Source organism: Canis aureus, chromosome 34, assembly GCF_053574225.1.
Source record: "Canis aureus isolate CA01 chromosome 34, VMU_Caureus_v.1.0, whole genome shotgun sequence".
NCBI lineage: Eukaryota > Metazoa > Chordata > Mammalia > Carnivora > Canidae > Canis > Canis aureus.
The window spans coordinates 26220866-26240687 of NC_135644.1; positions in this window are offsets into that span (position 1 = coordinate 26220866).

Genomic DNA, 19822 nt, shown 5'->3' on the forward strand with positions numbered 1-19822 from the left:
ACTGTGTGACTAACAATCCAGTTTCTAGGAGTTTTCCCAAGAGAAATGAAAACACATGGTGCACAAAAATCTATGCATGACTGTTTTAACAGCTCTATTCATAATGAATAAATGTTAGAAACAATCCAAAAGCCCATCAAATGTAGAATAGATAAACAAATTCCGGCATATCCGTACAATAGAATATTACTTAGCAAGTGGTGCCTGCGTGGCTTAGTTAGTTAAACATCTGACTCTTGATTTCAGCTCAGGTCATGATCTCAGGGTCATTAGATCAAGCCCCATGTGGGGCTCCACACTGAGTGTGGAGCCTGCTTAAGAGTCTCTCCCCTTCCCTCTCTCTCTCTGCTCCTCCCCACCCCCTTGTGCTCTCTCTCTCAAAAAATAATTACTCAGTAACAATAATAAAAAACAGATATTTACATGCAACAACGCGGATGCATCTCAAAAGCATTATGCTAAATTAAAAAAGCAAGACTTAAAAGCCAGTTACAACTCCATTTGTAAGACATTCGTGAAAAGTCAAAACTACAGGAAAAGAAATTAGATTTGATTGCCAGAGGAGAGGGTGGGGAGACTGGTTTAACCACAGAAATTTCTGTGATGATAGAAATGTTCTATATCTGCTCAGACCAATATGGCAGCCACATACCACCCTTTGATTTGGGTGCTTGAAATGTGGCTCGTGCAATGGAGAAATCAAATTTTAAATTTGATGAAAATTAAGTAATTACATAATTTTAATTAAAAATTAAATATTAATATAAATAACTACATGTGGTTTGTGGCTATTTATTGGATGGCGCACAGGTCTGGAGCATAAAACCTAGATGTATGATTGGCTTCTATTTCTGCAAGGTCCAGGAGGCCAGGAAGGCATCAAAGGGCAGCCATCTCTTAGAAGAGGCTGCCCTGAGGGCTGCCTGATGGGACCAGAATATAATGCATGTCCAGGCAAGGAAGGCTTCTTCTGAGCAAATGTTTATTTTACCATGAAGTAATGTTGAGTAGAATTATTTCACCTCATTCATGAGCGAGGCCTTCAACAATGGATTTGTGTTGTGACCTTCTGGAGGGCAAGTTAATAGGCAACATTTTCATTATGAAAACCATTATTCTCACAGCTCTGAATAAAAAAACCTTTAGAATGTGTGCTCCTGAAATCCAAGTAGGACCCCTGTGATCCAAGATAAGAGGAGTGGTGGTGTCCAGGAGGTGACGGTGAAGGAGGGATAACCAAGGAAATGTGAGGGGTGTAAGTAATTAGAATCCTTAGTGCATCCCCTCTCTATTCTATCCTTCCCAACCCTATATATATATATCTTAAAGATTTTATTTATTTGAGAGAGAGAAAGAGAGCTCAGGCAGGGGGAGGGGGAGAGAGAGAAGGAGAGAGAATCTCAAGTAGATTCCCTGCTGAACACAGAGCCTGACTTGGGGCTCAATCCCACAACCGTGAGATCACGACCTGAGTCGAAATCAAGAGATGCTTAACTGACTGACTCACCCAGGTGGTCCCCAATCCTGCATATTTAACATGAGCCTCACCGATGAATAGGCAGTGTGCTAACTTTGGTTTCCTTCTACCCCCAAATAGAAAATATCCCCAAGTCATTAACAGCCCTGTAAATGGGGGTATGTAAAGGAGGCATAATCTACAGAGAGACAACCGACCTATTTTACTGTAGAAACATGAGAAGAAGAAGGGAAATGGGAAAATGAGGCCCACATGTTTTTCCTTCCAGGCCTCTTCCAGCATGTTCCTCCCCACTCTGACACCATCTCTGCTTCCACAGCAACAGGTCTGGAGTCCCAATTCTACTCACTTGGTGCAGGTGTACCACCATGGGGCAGCCCCTCAGGGTGGTGGGATCCCCCCTTGCTCTATCGTACAGAAGTCATTAAAATCCCTGGGCTGTTTTGCAGGCTGTGAGGTGAGGATAGCCTGGATTCTTTACTTTGAAGATTGACTAGAGCTTCCATCAGGATGAAAGCCTCATCCAAAAAAGGCAACGTGTTATTACCCTTTAAATAGGCTTATAAACCTCATTTTAAGAGGGATATTGGTCTAGTTAACTGTAATGGGAGAGTGGTTCTGCAAGGACCAAAGTATTTGAAATTGTGCTTAGTAATGCTAAAAGCCTAATAAAATGGCTTCTCATGACAGTGAAGTTGCCGGATAGCTTTTTGTCTTTTAAGTGAAAGGACAATATAACAGTAAAGACATTAATAATGTTTTAAAATCATACAACACTTTCATCATAGTACTTTCTTCTTTTAATTTGTTTGGGTAGCCATTATTAGCTTCTTCATACCATCACAGTTTCGCACTGTGCATTTCATTTTCATATTTTGCTTTTTTTCTCTTAACATTAATTATATACAGAATCTAACGTCCGGTTTTGAAAGTATGAGAAATACAGGTCAGTCTAGCGGCAAGAAAGCTAACCAGGAAGAGGATGACCCTTGTGTGCAGGGGTGGCTTAGAGGGAAGCCCCCTTCAAGGGGCCCTGTCCCCTGTTATATAAGATGCCTCTGAGCTTCCAGGGCCTGCCTGGGGTCACCAGCTTCCTCTATTTTCTTTTAAGATTTTATTTATTTATTCATGAGAGACATAGGCGGAGGGAGAAGCAGGCTCCTTGCAGGGAGCCCGATGTGGGACTCGATCCCAGGTGGGATCACGACCTGAGCTGAAGGCAGATGCTCAGCCACTGAGCCACCCAGGTGTCCCCGCTTCCTTTGTTTTAAAGATATAGTATGCTCTCCCCTCACACTGGAATTTTCCTTTCTTCCAGGGACTTTTTTTTTTTTTTAATTTTTATTTATTCATGATAGGTACACAGTGAGAGAGAGAGAGGCAGAGACACAGGCAGAGGGAGAAGCAGGCTCCATGCACCGGGAGCCTGACGTGGGATTTGATCCCGGATCTCCAGGATCGCGCCCTGGGCCAAAGGCAGGCGCCAAACCGCTGCGCCACCCAGGGATCCCTTTTTTTTTTTTTTTTTTTTTGAGAGAGAGAGAGAGAGAGAGAGAGAGAGAGAGAGAGAGAGAGAAAACACCCAGTGGGCAGAGGTAGGGTCAGAGGGAGAGAGACAACCTTAAGCCAGGGCTCAATCTCGTAACTCTCAGCAGAAATCAAGAGTTGGATGCCTAACTGACTGAGCCACTCAGGTGCTCCTAAATTCCTAATATTTAGCAGCAAACTTTTGCTGTCTTCTCTATTTGCCAGACCCAAAACAAAGAATCCAGTACTAATTCAGAGGTGTACGTAGGGAGCTTTCCCCTGAGTTATCATGCAGGCAGACACCTTTGCAGATAGGGGACTACCCAGCAATGAAAGAGTCTGGATTCTGTGTGCAGGATGGCATATAAGCATAGCTTGGATATTAGCCGATCTTGATAACAAGATAAACAGTGAAGAGGATACTTTCTCTGGCCTTGGCCTTTGGAGGCTTCGTGGTGGGTGTTAGAGCAAAGAGACAAATAATCTTCTTTAGAAGACAGTTAGAGTCACTTGTTCGTAGAAGTACACTGGAGATGATTAGCAAAAACACTAATTTCTGCAAACCCCTACCTTCCCCACCTCCTATAAAGTAAAAATGTACTTACCCTATTTTACAGGTGGGAAAAGGCCATAAAGGGAGATAAAGAGAGGCAAATGAGTTGTTACCTGTTGTAAAATGGCAGAGCAATGATTGGAAGTGGCTATTGACCCACTGTTGGCACAATCTTTATTATCATCCCAGAGCTTGACTCATGAAGCATCTGAGAAGTCACACTGGGAATCTGTGTAAGACATGGACAAGAAAACAGCCCGAGAGCAGCACACCCTGAGCAGCAGATGCTCATAATAAACCAGGTATGTCACAGGGATGAATACGTTTTCCGTGTGCTAGAAAGGTCCAGGTACCAACGATTCCGAAAGGAGTCCCAGCTGTAGCCAGACTGGCCTCGGGAAAGAGAGGCCTTGCAAGGTCATCAGCCACCAGGCTTTTACGGGTCAGTGTTTGACTGGATCCACTCTGGGGATGACTTCCCTCCTCTCCTGCCCAGGGCCCTGCCTGCCTTTCCAGTCGGAGGAAAAACTAGAGCTGGAAATTCATAGCAGACATTTTTGCTGTAATTTTTTCTTTAGTCTATATCAGTTTATTTTAGTGCTTTATTTTCCCCCTTTGATTTCATTCAGTATTTTCTCTGCTGTTTCCCCATTGCATGTGCTCTAGGTGGGGTATTGGGTATGTTATAGGGCGAGGACATATTTGCCTGTGGGAGGGCCTCCTTGCACTGCTGCACGGGGTAGCGGCCTGGATTTCTGAGCCTGAGGATCTCTTTATGTGGATCCTGAGTCCTGTAGTCATGTGATGGCCCCTCTTCCTCTGTAAGTCCCACCCTACTTTTGGGAAAACTCTCCCATTGAAGGACTTACTTTGGTATCTGTATCAGCAACACCCTGTCTTAAGTCTCCTACAATTAGTCAATTTAACATCTCTGAAGATTGTTACATTTTTAATTCATTCAACAGTTAATATATTCATGTAATTCAAAACTCAAAAGATGCAAAAAGGTATATAGTGAATCTATATGCCCTTCCTCCTCTGATTGCCTCCCCAGGAACCTCTAGGTCCCCTTTCCAGGGGAACTGAGATAATCAATTTCCAAGGTATTTTAGGCATTAAGAAGAAATTCATACATATATTTTTTTTCTTTTTATAACACACATGATAATATGTACATACATTATTATGTACCTAATGTTTTATGGTTATAGCATATCTTGAAGATAGTTTCCTAATCATACATAAATGCTTTACTGTTATTTAGTGATTTCCATTTTCTGGATGGATCAGAATTTATTTCACCAGTGCCTTTCTATAAAGACTTAAATTGTTTTGGGATGCCTGGATGGCTCAGCGGTTTAGTGCCTGCCTTCGGCCCAGGGTGTGATCCTGGGGTCCTGGGATGGAGTCCCACATCGGGCTCCTGCAGGGAGCCTGCTTCCCCCTCTGCCTGTGTCTCTGCCTCTCTCTCTCTCTCTGTGTCTCTCACGAATAAATAAATAAAATCTTAAAAAAAAGTCTCCTCTAGAAGAACTTTAGTTATTTTTAATGCTGTTACATATTCATTAGACAAAAACCTTTTAAAAAATTTAAGATTGATTTTATGTATGTATGTATGTATGTATGTATGTATGTATGTATTTATTTATTTATTTATTTATGAGCGAGCACACATGAGTGGGGCAAAGGGAGAAGGAGAAGCAGACTCCGCGCTAAGCACAGAGCCCTTTGTGGAGCTTCATCCCAGGATCCAGAGATCATGACCCGAGCTAAAGGCAGATACTTAACTGACTGAGCTACCCAGGCGCTCCAAACAAAAACCTTTCATTACTGATATTTTCTAACATACACAGAAATAGAGAGAACAGCATAACAAACTTCCACGCACTAATACCCAGCTCCAGCAATCGTCTGCACGTGGCCAATTTTATTTCATTTTCATCTATAACTTCCTCCTGCTACCCTCTACCCTCCCACAAAACTTCCCTTGCCTCTTAGACTGTTAAGATGCAAAATCCTTGGTGTTCTATAATTTTGCCATAATGGTTGTTACTGTTTTAAAATATTACTCTTACGTCTTCTAAGCGAAATCCACTGTCATTTTTTAATATCATCAAATATTTAGTCAGTATTCAAATTTGCCTGATTGTCTCCTAAGTTTTTTGTTACAAATGGTTTGTTCACACCAGAATCCAAACCCATGTACATTTTGCATTGGGTTGGTGCATCTCTTAAATCCTTTAAATCTATAGATTCCTCTCCCTTATTTTTTTCTTGCAATTGTTTAAGAAGGTGGGTCTGTAGTCCTGTAGAACTTGAGACACTCTAGATTTTGTTAGATTTGTCATATTGCTTTTTAACATGTTTTTCCTGTTCTCTTGTATTTCCTACAAATTGGTGCTCAGAACTAAAGGCTTGCTCTGTTTCAAGTTTGATTTTTTTTTAAATGTGGCAAGTATATTTCAGGGGTGTTATTGTGCACTTCTGTTGAATTATGTCAAGAGACACATAAAATCTGGTTGTCTGGGTATTGAGTTTGATCGGCAGTTTAGCTGACATTCTGCTTTTGAAGAAGGCTATTAGGTATAGAAAACAAAACTTGTCTCTATAGAAAATGAAGTGCCAGAGGAGAGACCCACAGCTTCCCTTTGGGAGGAGAGAATACGCAATGTGGGGAACTGGCTTTCATATTTAATACAGTAAAAGGCTTAGAACCACACTGTGTTCTTTTAGTTCAGGTTCCTTTTAGTCTTCTTCTTTTTTTTTTTTTTTTTTTAAAGATTTTATTTATTTGAGAGAGAGTGAGCAAAAGAGAGTGAGTGAGTGAGCGCCCGTGCATGGGGTGAGGGAGAGGGAGAAACAGAGTCCCTGTGGAGCCAGATCCAGGGCTGGATCCCAGGACCCGGGGATCATGACCTGAGCTGAAGGCCGACACTCAACCCACTGAGCCACCCGGGAACCCCCAGGCTCCCTTTTAGTCTTAATATCAGGTATTTGGAGGACTTGTATGTTGGCTTACTGTATCAACATGTATTTGTATTTCTGGCATTTTTCTACCTTATCTTTTTCATTTGACTTGAATAAGGATTTTTTCATCTTGCTTATTACATCTTACTTTTAGAAACACTTCTGTGGGGGGATGCCTGGGTGGCTCAGTGGTGGAGCCTCTGCCTTCAGCCCAGGGTGTGATTCTGGGGTCCTGGGATCGAGTCCTATGTTGGGCTCTCTGCATGGGGCCTGCTTCTCCCTCTGCCTGTGTCTCTGCCTCTCTCTCTCTGCGTCTCTCATGAATAAATAAATAGAATCTTAAAAAAAAAAAAAAAAAGATGCTTCTGCCAGCTAACTCTGAAAGGTCAGTGAAAGTCTAGAGCTTGGAACATCTCTCTCCAGGAGCTTCCTATACCTGACATCTCAGCTGTGACCATGCCGGCCCTCACTTTCTAAGTGTCTTCCTGTCTCTGAGCTTTCACGCCCCTCCGCTTTCTGTACCCCCCGCCCCCCCCCCGCTCTGGCTGATGCTCAGCCTTCCGTGACCCTGCTGCTCTGAGATGATCTGCTGTCACCCCCATTGTCCCGGTTCTAATGCTTTGCATGGTTGATGAATGAAGAAGCTTCATGGTACCCCGGATTTGGACCAACCCATGGGGTCCTCAAGGAGTAACTTGTTGAAAGAGAATCAAGTTTCTTTGCTTTGTGCTACATTAGAAACTATATTTCTTCAAAGACAAGTAGCCCCCATGATTTCTCAGTGGAAAACGACTTTCTCTAAAGCCATTCTACACTGGCAGCAATGTTTCTAGTGCTTACACATTTAGATGAAGTGAACTTCATGGTCATTTTAGGTAAGAGATCATTGTCTATTATTCACATAAGTAGAAATACAACTGTGAATAATCTTATTTTCTGAATGGTTTTAAAACTCTCTCAATCCTATTAGTTAATCCTACTTTAACCATAAAGAATGACTTGCCTAAACATAACTTACAATAATCCTGTTATGAAACATGAAGTGATAAACTGATGCAATTGCAAGCAAAGTCTCTTCTTTCAAAGGTTTCCACAGATGCCCCAACTCTGGGCCTCCTCTTCCCTGTGGGTATGAAAGAAATGACAATAATCTGCATTAAAAAAAAAAAAGATTTTATTTATTTATTCATGAGAGACACAGAGAGAGAGAGGCAGAGACACAGGCCTAGGGAGAAGCAGCCTCCACATGGGGAGCTTGATGCGGGACTCAATCCCAGGACCTGGGGATCAAGACCTGAGACAAAGGCAGATGCTCAACCACAGGAGCCCCAGTAATCTGTCTTTAAGTCGGAGATGTGTGCTGATGCGGGCTGGGGAGTGGACACACTTAGAAAGGAGGCACATGTGCTCTGTTCTCTGGACACTGTGCTGTGGGTGTGTGTGGTGATCGAGGTTCTTTAGAAATTGAAAAATTAATGAAAATCTGAAGATACTGACAGGCCTTGTAGAATTTTATTTCAACTGTGGTTGAAGAGAAGTAGTAAGAAAATGCCACTGTCCTAAAATAATATGCTCTTTAATAGCACTGGTTGGTAATTAAAAAAATAAGCCACACATACGTATGTTAACATTTTATACTATATTAATAAATGTTGTGGATTACATTACCCAGTCTGTTTCTGAATTAAAAAACCTTTTCAAGGTAGAGAATGATAAAACAATTCCTTTTTTCCTCTAAGACCACAACTAAATATAGATTTTTAAAAATAGTCCCTTCATTCTATTTGCTTTACTCGAATTACATGCTATTTGAAATTCTGTGTCTGCATGTGCGTATGGAAAAAGTCACAGATTTTAAGATGGAAGAAGTCAGGACAAGAACTTTGACTGGATTCTGGGTCTCTTCAGCCCCTGGATCGATTTTAACAGGCTAATTTGCAACATCTGCCTTTTTATCTTTGCATGCGCTGGTGGGGGCAGGGATTAGGAGAGTGGAATCTGCTTATTATTCAGATCACATGGCATGTGGTTGGCACAAAATAAATGCATGTTTTTGGTGCTGAGAATAATAGGAAGGACAATGGTGAGAAGTATTTTGATCTCAATTGTGTGGTATCAGAACAGTCACCCAGCAAGTTGGCTTCTCCAACTTCCAGAATTCCACCTCAAGAAGGGAGAGCCTTTCTACTTCAGGTCACCTAAGAGTCTTACTGAAGCACTTGGAAGACAAAATGCCAATCACTTGTGATAAACAATAATTTTATTTCTCCTCTATGACCAGTGTGTATTCTGTGAAGACAGAAATTACAAGAAAAGTATCTTAAGCTGTGAACTACGGAAAGGGTAAGAAAATAGCTACGGTAGCAGGCAGTGAATGGAAATGTTAAAGAGCAGGCAGGAAAGACAGAAGAAAGTAAGCAGGAAGATGCAAAGAACACCTGGTATAACATGAGAGTTGGTGGAGAAGTGGAGGAGTCAGGAGGGGGAGGGGAGCTGATTCCAAGAGCCACCTATCTAGATAACTGGGCCCTACTGAGATGCCAGCGGCCTGTGTTTTGAAGCCAGCAGGAAATGCTTCAGAAAAGCAGCAATATCCTTTGCTGCACCTCATTCAATTTTGAAGTAGAAATGTCAATAGGCTTGTGTGCCCGTGCTTCCCAAGCCAGGGTCATTTTCATGTTTTGTGTTGGGGTGTAGAACATGGGGCCCTCAAAAGAGTATTTCTTCTAAAAATAAGCTTACTGAAAATCAACTTTCATTAAATTTTCTTGCAAATTCCAAATGCACTCTGGGTCTTTTCCGAACATGCCAGGTCCCAACTCCTTTGAAGAGAAAAACAGCTCTATTCTAAACACCCCCTTCACTGTTTTCTGTCGCCCAGACTCCATGTTCAGAAAGATTTTTGTCTGTCAAACTGCATTCGATAAGCAAGTCAAATTTCTACTTTTCTTCACCAAACCTGTGGTTGGACATTTCTTGACTGCTGCTAAGGTCACCCCGCCTGGGAAGCGGGGTGGCAGTTTGGCCCCTTGACTGACCAGACTGGTGCAGAGTCTGTTTAGGCAGTTTGTTTAAATTGAATTTGAATATTTTTAGATGGGATGAGTCCTCTTTAGTCTGCCAAAATTGACACCATCCCTTATGGAATTTCTTCTACTTCATGCATTGGATGGTCTGGCTCTTGGAGGCCCCTGCTGGGAGAGTGGATGGTTTCACTGTACTTCTGGATCGTGAGTGCTCATCTTCATGGTCCCTGAGCAGCCTGAAGACCCCAGCATGGGGAGCATAACTGTTTCTACGACATAATCCATGTCGTTGGGGGGTGATGTGATCATGTCCTGAGGGTCTCTTAATTGCCAGCTACCTCTTTGAAGAATTTTTTTTTTAAATCAACTTTTTAGTATTTTGCTTAACTTTCGTACCCCCATTTGGCCATAATGTCCTTATGGCAAATGATCACTAAGGCAATATAGAAACTCTCTTATCTCAGGTTCTTTGTTCTCCATTTACTTATTTGGTTCTTCTTTTCATCTTTTCATCGTTCTTTGATCTTTAGCAGAGAGGAAAACCAGCCCTGTGCAGAAAAGAATTCAAAATAACCTTTTAAAATGTCCCATAATATCCTCCTCTGCTAGAGCCTTGAGTTAAACAAAAAAAAAAAAAAAAAAAGGAAACTTCATCTCAATATTAGAGAAAAAATATACTTTAAGCTTTGCCTAAAAAGTCCTACCTATTTGATGCTGTAGTTACCATTGTACAATTAATGAAGATTTGTTAAAAATCAATCAATAAATAAAAAGGTGAGGGGTGCCTGGTTGGCTCAGACAGTAGAGCATGCAACTCCTGATCTTGAGTTCATGAGTTCAAGGTCCACATTGGGCACAGAGATAACTTAAAAAAAAAAAAAAAAGGCAAGCTCCTCTGCTATAATCTTAGTTTTCTTTTTTATAATGTAATTTGTTTTTAAATTACACTGGTATCAAAATACATGCCCCAGCTTTGCTGCCGAAATTCTGCCTGGATTCAAAATGAGGCAGAAGAACATAACTTTGTGTAAGGCATTCATCACAAGAGGAAAGGAAATAGCAGGTGGTAATAATGTGGATGACAATCACAGATTCTCAGGGCAAGAAGAGCCTTTAGAAATCAGCTTAACAGACTCATTGTACTTTATTTTGGATTACAGTGTCATTTCTGCAACGCCTCCAAATTTCTATTCCATAAGTTCATTCAAGATGGAAAATACCATATGTTTTTTTAAACACGACTAAGAATTCAAAGCTTCAGCTAAGAGAAAAGCTCACTCTCTTTTGACCTTAACTCTGTAAATCTGAGAAGAATAATTTAAGAGGCAGGATAGCACACAGATTTCAACATCTGAAGAATCTGGATTTGAATACTATTCTCACCCCTTATCAGCTATGAAAGTTCGGAGATAACTGAGTCTCTCACATTTCTGCACTTGTGATAGCTTTCGTATCAGATAATCCTTTCAAGGGTGTCTATATAGTGAAAGGCCTTAGATGATCAAGTGTCTCCCTCCAGGGCACTGGGCACATTTGTTGTTACTCAAGATAATACAAATAATGTCTCTTTTGGGGGCAAAAAGTGGGCAAGCTTACTAACAACTATAAGATTGAGGGGTTCCTCAGCTTGGGGTTCCTTAGTTGTGAGTGTGTGAGCATCACACCTGGGCTGCTCCCTATTGCCTTTGTAGGATTTGGGGAGCATGGGAAACTGGAATGATCCATTATCCTGGCTTGCCTGGAACTCTCAATGCTGAAACTGAAAAAGTCCTGGGCAAACTGGGATGGATGGTCACTCTAACTAGGAAACTGATGTATACACAAAGCTCAGGGAGTCTGCTGTGCCAGGAAAATAATTTTTAAAAAAGGTTGATTGATTGATTTGAGACAGCGGGGGAGAGAGAGAATCTCAAGCAGACTCCCCTCTGAGCACAGAGCCGGTATGAGACTCTATCTCATGACCCTGAGATCATGACCTGAGCTGAAATCAAGAATTGCACACTTAATCAACTGAGCCACTCAGGTACCCCAAGAAAATTATTTTTTTGGTCTCTGATCCAAGAGTTTCATGTCTTCTGCACATGAAATTGGTAGACTAGTTCATTAATTTACAAGTAGGGTAAATCTCAGTTCTTCAGTTCTTCACAGTGAGATATTTGGCAAGCACCTCCCTAAACCTTAGTTTTCTTAACTATAAAATGGAGATAATAATATCTGCTTCAAAGAGTTGTGAGGATAAAGAAAATGGTGCATGTAAAGCCTGAGCACCACGCCCAGGATATAACAGGTCCTCAACAGACAGACAGTTGCTACTTAATTACTACAATTCTTGTTAGGTAGAATCGTTCTAATCCAATCATTTCTTCCATTGGGTTGTGTGTATCTTCCTCTCAGGGTCTTCACACAAGAGAACACAGCAGATTAGAAAATGTTCAATTAAGTATTTTTGAATATTTTTGTTGCCAAGATCAAACTGATTCATGATTGAGTCTAGTTACTAATTAAAATGTCCCCCAACCGGATGATTCCATGACCCTATTTAGTTATTGCACATTTTGTAAAGGGCTTTTTAACCTGGCAAAACAGTGTCTAGTGGTATTCAACAAATCAACTTTAACTTCCTCCCTTAAGGATCTCCAGGAGATAATAAGATTAAAGCCCCAGGTAACACTCTTCAGAGATTATTTGCTCAGCATCATGTGGAAACATTTTGCTTCTATCACATGAGATAAATGTCACAGATACACCTGTTAATCTTAGCTGCTATGGTGAACAAAGCTGAAAAAAAATAACATTTCCATCATTATTTGTATTTCCAAAGATTTTATAGATATTTTTTGTTGTGAACATATATTTATGGTCCTTTCTTGTAAGAGTCAGACGGTTTTCTTTAGAGGAAAGAAGATTTTTTTTTTCTTTTTTTCTGGAGGTTTCAGAATAACAAACATCTGGGCAGTCTTGTGCTCATTTGGAGATGTGGATAATGTTCATATTTTGTGTGGCAGAGGAATGTAACATTCCTTTCATGGGTTACAAGTAAAGCATATTTCAACTGAATGCGGTTATGAGATGATTTGAAACTGTCTAGGAAATGGATCCATTTGAGGCACTATGATTATACCTCAGTTAGCTAGTTCATTTTTGTGTGGGTAAGACAAGAATGACAAACAGAAATGAAAACCCAGTGCCTCCGTCTCTACTCGGATGTGATCAAGAGCGGATAGAGTTCATGCATTATTCTATTTTTGTTCTGAAACACTGATTTCCATTTCACTTGCAGGCTCAGTTCAGTTCTGGTTGTTTTGCAAATGTAACATGAGACTCAGTAAATTCACTCCTAGGCCATCAGACTTTATCTTTTCTGAACTGACAACTGCCTTGGTATTTTCCTTGGATCAAAAATGCGATTTATAGCTCGATGTTTATCTGTAAGAAATAGAATACATTCAGACGTCTTGCCTAAAGGAGCCAATTAAATTCTTAGTGTGATGTAATCATACAGACGTGGGGTATCCCTCTCTGGCCAGAGTTGAAAATCCTCCAATAGCCTCAAATGTTGTGTTGGTTTCTGTACATGATAAGGAAACTAGACCCACCAAGTAATGAGCATGAATATACATTTTTGTTTATCTCATTTACTTTTATGAATGTAAAACAGGATTGTGAACACAATCTTATTTTTGAAGAACTGTTTTTTCATGTTTTCCTTCAGTCCAGTTACTTTGATTTGAGTCAGGAGTACCTTTCTCTTTCTTTGGGTCAAGCCTGTTGGCTTTGAATGTGTTTTCCTTAACCCCAAAGCCTTTCCTTTAGACCTTGTCCCCTTTACTCTGCAGGCCCAAGGCCCTACACTTTGTCTTACTCTTGTGCTATTGGCAAGCTGTCTGCTGGCAGCTCCCTCCACAGGACTAGCGATGGTAGCCCTACGACTCTGATGAGGCTTCTCTGCACCTTCTGCCTTCCTCCAGAGCTGGCCTCCATCCCTCCCCCATAGGTTTGCAGCTTTTGGTACTTCCGAAGGCTCATTTTTGCTTCTGTTATATGGTTTCTACAGCACTGAGAGAGAAGTTTGGGTAAGTTGTGGCCTCTGAGAATCCTGACCTCCTGGTCCAGGTCATGCTCCCAGGCTTTGCATTCTGGTACAACCCTACTGTTTTCCTGTGTATTAGTTTGCTAGGGCTGCCATAACAAAGTGCCACAAACTTAGTAGGTTGAACAACAGAAATTTATTGTCTCACAATTCTGGTAGCCAGAAGTTCAAAGTCAATGCCAGTAGGGCATGCACTCTCTGAAGGTAAGAGAGAATGATTTGCTTCAGGCCTGCCTCCTAGCTTCTGATGGCCTCAGACATTCTTGGCTTGTAGATGATCATCTTTTCCCTGTGTTTTTACATTGACTTCTTTCTGTGTGTCTGTCTTCATGTCTAAATCCTGCCTTTTTGTGAGGATAGTCCTTTTGGATTAAGGCTCACCCTCATGATGACCTCATATTAATTTGATTTTTGGCGAAGACCTTTTTTTTTTTCAAGTAAGGTCACATTCACAGGTATGTATGGGGGTACTTCTTCATCTTTTAGAGGGACATAATTCAATTCATTATAGTTCCATCACTCTGCTTGTAGTGCAAGCATGGGATGAGCCAGGCACCTGGCTCAACAGAAGTGAGCACTGATGTCCAACCAGAACCCTCACCCTAGGTCATGCTTTCTTGTTTTGCCACAACACACAGCCATGTTCCCCATGGGTTCAGCCATCAAAATGGCCTGGATTTTTCTAACCTGCACACAAGTTTACTTACAAGTCAGCTAAAGTCTCATGAGGTCAGCTTCTGATTTATTCATGGACATTAGCTATACTAAACAGATTTCTCCTCAATTCATTTTGCACTTGCATTCATGTATAAACTATGTAGTCTGTTTTGCTTTTTAAAATGGGTTTAGCCTTTCTTTTAGCAAAAATAGCCTCACTGTCATCATCTTTATAATCAATGCAAAATTTATTTTCTGTAAAATTCCAAGGTTCAGAGGAAAGAAGCCCAACAAACCTATACCATGTATCAGATGAAATAAGATCCAGATCGGCAACTTTGCCTGGCTTCCTGCCTCCCCTTCCATTCTGGTTTCACAAACATCTCACAGGCTCAACATATGAAAGTCTGGAAGGAACAATTATTGCCACTATTTTTTCACAGCATCCAATTGTGCAATGAAAATTGAGATCTGGACTTGCTTATTATTTGCAAAATTTCAAATATAGTTCACTTGTGGTTTGTAATTAACAGAAAATTCCCTCTATCACAGTGAGAACCTTCTCTCCCAAGAACATGATCGAGTGCTGAACACATTTGAATCACCTTCAAATCTTGTCACTGTCCATTAAATTCATTGGACAACGGTAGTCCAGGCTTAGCTTTCTAATTCTGGAGTTTGGCAAGCATGGACAGTATCTCAGTTGCTCATTGGGGATGGGAATGCCAGCTTTGGGGAGACCAGCCTGAATAGCATCTGCCTCTCCATTTAATGCTGACTCTGGGCTGGGTCTTGCCATGGATTCATCTGCCTGGGCATCTCTGCCAAATCTGTAGGATAAATTTGAATGGGCCCAGAGACTGTTTCCCTGTCCATGATTTCTCCAGAGAGCTCAAAGGCACAGGACTCAGACAACAACCTGCTGATTTAGCAAGGTCAGTGGCTCACAGGTAAATCCCTGGTTGTGCATTGTTCTGAGGAGCTGGACAAGGTCTGTAAAAAACTGGTCAGTATAAGGCATAAGAAAGCCCAGGTATATTAGAGTCCACTATGAGGATATATTTAGGAGTAGATTAATGATTTTTTTTTTTTGTCAGCATGTATTGGTTTTTTAAATAAAGTCTGAACACATCCTTCTAAAGTTTTTAGATTAAACAGGAATTTTACACTGCCTTTTTCTTTTTTATCTATACTGATGGCTTAGTGCCTCACAGAAGAGCCTGTTTTGTGCTCATTAACTTGTATATTAATACAAATATTGGAACAGAGTATTCCTGCATAGTGAAATCAGGGACCTGGGAACTCCAACGTGGATGGTAGAAAAGGCTCCAGAGAAGTATTGTAAGAGTGAAAAATTGAAGAGATGTGAGAAAATGACCCAGTGAAGGGGAGCTCTACTCTAGAGATTTCCTCTCAGCCAGTGCTGGCCATCACAGGGTCAAGTCCTAGGGCCTGAGGGTGGCCATCTAGAGGCAGGGTTGGGGAGGTGCCGCAGCCCTCAAGAGCATGGTGGTAGCTTCCAACACCAGACCACTTCTGCAATGTGATTTTGGATAGTGTCCCCAAATGCCTCACCTCTGAGCACAGTTCTCCAGCCTTTCTGGCAATTTCTGGATGAACTACCCCAAACCCTCCCCATAAATTCCTTTTCTGCTTAATCAATGTCAGTTTCTGTCACTTATAGCTAAGGACCCTAATTTGGGCATTCTGGAGGGAAAACCAGAATTTGAATCCAGACTGTTGGACCAGAGAGTCCATATTCTTAAGCCCTACAGGCACCATCTCTAACTGCAGGTCAGTCGTTTTGTTAGCACCAGACTGTAAATGCCTCACCCAGGTGACCACATATATTATTGTCCAAAATGCGACATTTTTGTGAATGGAAAGAACTTCTATTTATAATTATGGTAGGACTGTCATGGACAAAGAAATGGTCTTCCTACTTACCTGACCTACTAAGAAATTATGTCTCTTTCCTTATGCTATAAAGGCTAATGGGATCGGCTGGAAATGGTAGGTGTAATTTAAGGTCTAGAGCTAAGGGTCAGACTCACTTGATTCTATTTTCAATTTTCCAAGATAAAGTCAGTAATGTCCATTCTGCTAAATGTCCATTTAGTTTCTTTACCAGCAAATATTAAAACCCAAGAGGAAATATTTTCCTAGAGGGTCAATGCCTCTCCTTAAGTATACACGCTGAAACATTCTAGATCATGCTCATCACAAGCACTAATTTTAAGAAAACAAAAAAGCAAAAGGATAAGCACTGCGTTCTTTTCAATGAACTTGTGAAATTAACAAACCCAGAAATGACTTTGTCATTGAAAATATACTTGAGATAAGGTTAGTGGTTACAGGGAAATTCATAAGGCAGAGAAGCAAACAGAGACATTTTATTCTCTTAGCTGCTAGTGGAGAAGAAAATTGTTGAGAAGAAAATTCTTTTGTTTGGCAGAAATACACAGAATAAACTGGGAGGGAAGGGTGAGGCCCTAAGAGGCAAGGTCAGGCAGCAAGAGAGAATGGGTACCTGTCTTCCAAAGAAGGTTTCTGTTAATTGCCACATCTTTGGTTGAGCGCCTTGGGGAATTTTGAGTCTGCAGAGATGGGCTTATGCAAAAATGGGCTCAAAGCTGAGCAAAGCTCAAAACTACTGCACAGAAAACGGTATAGGAAGTAGAGAGGGAGAATGAAGGAGGGAAGGCAGAGGAGCTGGGAGCCACCTGGGGACCAAAGAAAACTGCTCTTATAACAATGCTCCTGGGGGCAAGGCCAGAGAGGGCCTCTGGGAGAGAAGTATCTAACATGCTGCTCCATTCAATCTCTCTGAGTAACCCACAAACCATCAGGAAGGACCAGAGAAGCAGTGTCAGAGTGCTTGGAGTAATGGGGTTCCTGTGATCATCAGTGAGGCATCCACGTTCCACTTCTCCGTTGACGTGGCCTCAAGATGCAGTTAACGTGCTTGAAGAGAAGACGGGGTGTCCTCCTGATAAAATGTGCTTGTTTGAATCTTAGCAGAGAGCCAGGATTGGTGGGAGAAAGGAGACCTTCACTCTGGGAGAGCTGAAATTGATGAAGTGAGGATGAACAGAAGGGAAGACAAGAAGGGTCAGTATTCTAGAGAGGATGGGGGCAGGGAGCACTGTCCAGGTTCTAGCTCACGTGCAGACATGGAGTGACAATGGATGGCGAGCAAAGGGACAGGTAAGACAGATATCCTTGCATCACCAAATACTTGAAGAGCTCACGCCAGGAAGCCTAGAGAAGCGTGGTTAAGAGGCCCAGCTACGCAAACAACTTGGGACACCTGTGGGCAAATCTCAGCAGTACTGTTGATGCTGAGCTTTGGTGGAGCCATAGGCTATTTTTCTCCATCTGCTTTTATTGTTCTTTCTCCCATTATGACAACAGATAAACAAGGTGGGTATGTGAAGTGGAAAAAGGCACACTTGTGACATATTTTTTTACTCCTACTTTCCTCTATTCACTTCCAATTTCTGCAGAACTGTTTTTGCACCAGTATTTTTGAGACAATTTTATTTAAAATAAAAAATCTCCAGAAAAGCTGCAATAGCAGTTGTTTCAACTCATTAAAAAAAAAATACACATTGTCAAAATATTGCTCATGTAATAACCTTTCAATTGGATATTTATCTTACTAATTTTAATGGCATCTAAACTCAATTGAAACCACAGTAACATATATTTGTTAGGATTAGATCTAACTGAAAAACAGGCACTTAAACAACAGAGATATTTATTTTTCTATCACATAAAAGTCCAGTGTGGGGGTGCCTCAATCACCGGCAACCCAGGGAACCTTAACTTTCAACTTCACAGTCATTAGGATGTGACTCTTGACATCATGGCCCAACATAGGATTTTATAGCAGAAAAAGCAAAGGGCATGTGTTTCTGTTGTCTTGTAAGGAAATTTCTGGAGACTTCCATGTAATCTTGCCTCTTGTATCCTGCTGGTCAGAATTTAGTCACAGGGCTACAAGAAGACTGGGAAATGCAGTCTTTAATCCTGGCTGTCACATGCTCAGATACATTTGCCCATTGTTAATTATATGCAATTACAAGTGGGTATTGGGGTAATTAGTGCTTTTTACCTCAACAGATGTGTGTGATTTGCCCACAGCCACAGCAAGTGACTGCATAGCCAGGACTAGAGAAAGTTCAGTGCTCCTAGATTTCCTGTTGCTTGTTATCTGGTATCATTTTTATTCTAGCTCTTTATCTTGTCCACTGAACAGCATACGTATCTCTGGCATGGGCAGATGCCTCTCTGGTGACTTACCAGGTGACCTTAAATTGCCATTTTCCTTTGTGTGTGTGTGTATGATGTCTTGGTAATGTATGCAATGCTGCATGTGAGTCTTCTTGCCACAGCTAATACCACGCTGTAGAATGTTCTCCGGTTACAACAGATGAGGGATTTGGGGCTTAGGATTGTCTCCTGGGCACCTAAGAAAGTGCAGAGAAGGCAAGGAAGCAGACAAGAATTGCTTGTAGTTCATGGAGGAATTCACGAGATAATCAGGAGAAGCTGCATTTGGCAGAAACGGAGATGAGACCCTTGGGGTATGTAAAAGAGTGAAATATGTGAATAATAACGGAAGTCTTAGTGTTTGGGAGATCTCTTGTGTAACACACTTTCAGAAGGTGGAAAAATATTTATGATGATTATGTTGTTCCTGTGCATAGCTCAAGACTAAAGATGGGATTCCTACCATTTAAACAGGGTGTAATAACCGTGACCTCCAATTTCCTTTTTCTTTGTGTACTACCGAGAACTAGCAGGTAAAATTGGGGCATCAACATTTGCAGAAAACTGATACTCATCCTTTTTAACTACCTTTGAATTCCAAAAGGACATTTAAAAACTAGTAACTTCTGGAGGTGCCTGGGTGGTTGAGTCAATTAAGTGCCTTTGGCTCAGGTCACGATCCCAGGGTCCTCTGCTCTTCTTCCCACTTATGCTCTCTCTCAAATAAAAAAATTAAAAAAAACTTTAATAACTAATAACTTCTTAGCCCTTTTTACAATGCCAGGCTCTCATTTTAGAGCTCAAGAAAGGTTTACATAGACTATTGCCTGATATAGTTTATTTCTATTGAGAATTATTAATAGATTTTGAGTTTAGCATTGCACATCTTTCTGCAGAAATGAGGAGCATGAAGCCAACTCTAAAGTCTGGTGTGAAATCTCTTTGGCTGGTCGACTGCTTTCAACCTGGTGGGGCAAGGACAGAATTATAGAGGTAGGGACTTATACAATTGTGGGAGAGGCTGGGGAAGTAAGATCCTGAAAGGAGGGGTTGAAGGATCAGAGAAAAGTCACTAATCTGCTCCCTTGAAGGGTTGGCATGGTGGACAAATTGCAGGGGCACCTACACGGGAAGCCAGATATATGCAGTTGCCGGAGTAGGACCATGAAAGAGGTCAACTCTGTGTAATCATGGCTTCTGAAGGTCTGCAGCCAAGCTCCTGGTGGGCGCCCTGGGGTGCAGTTGCTCAG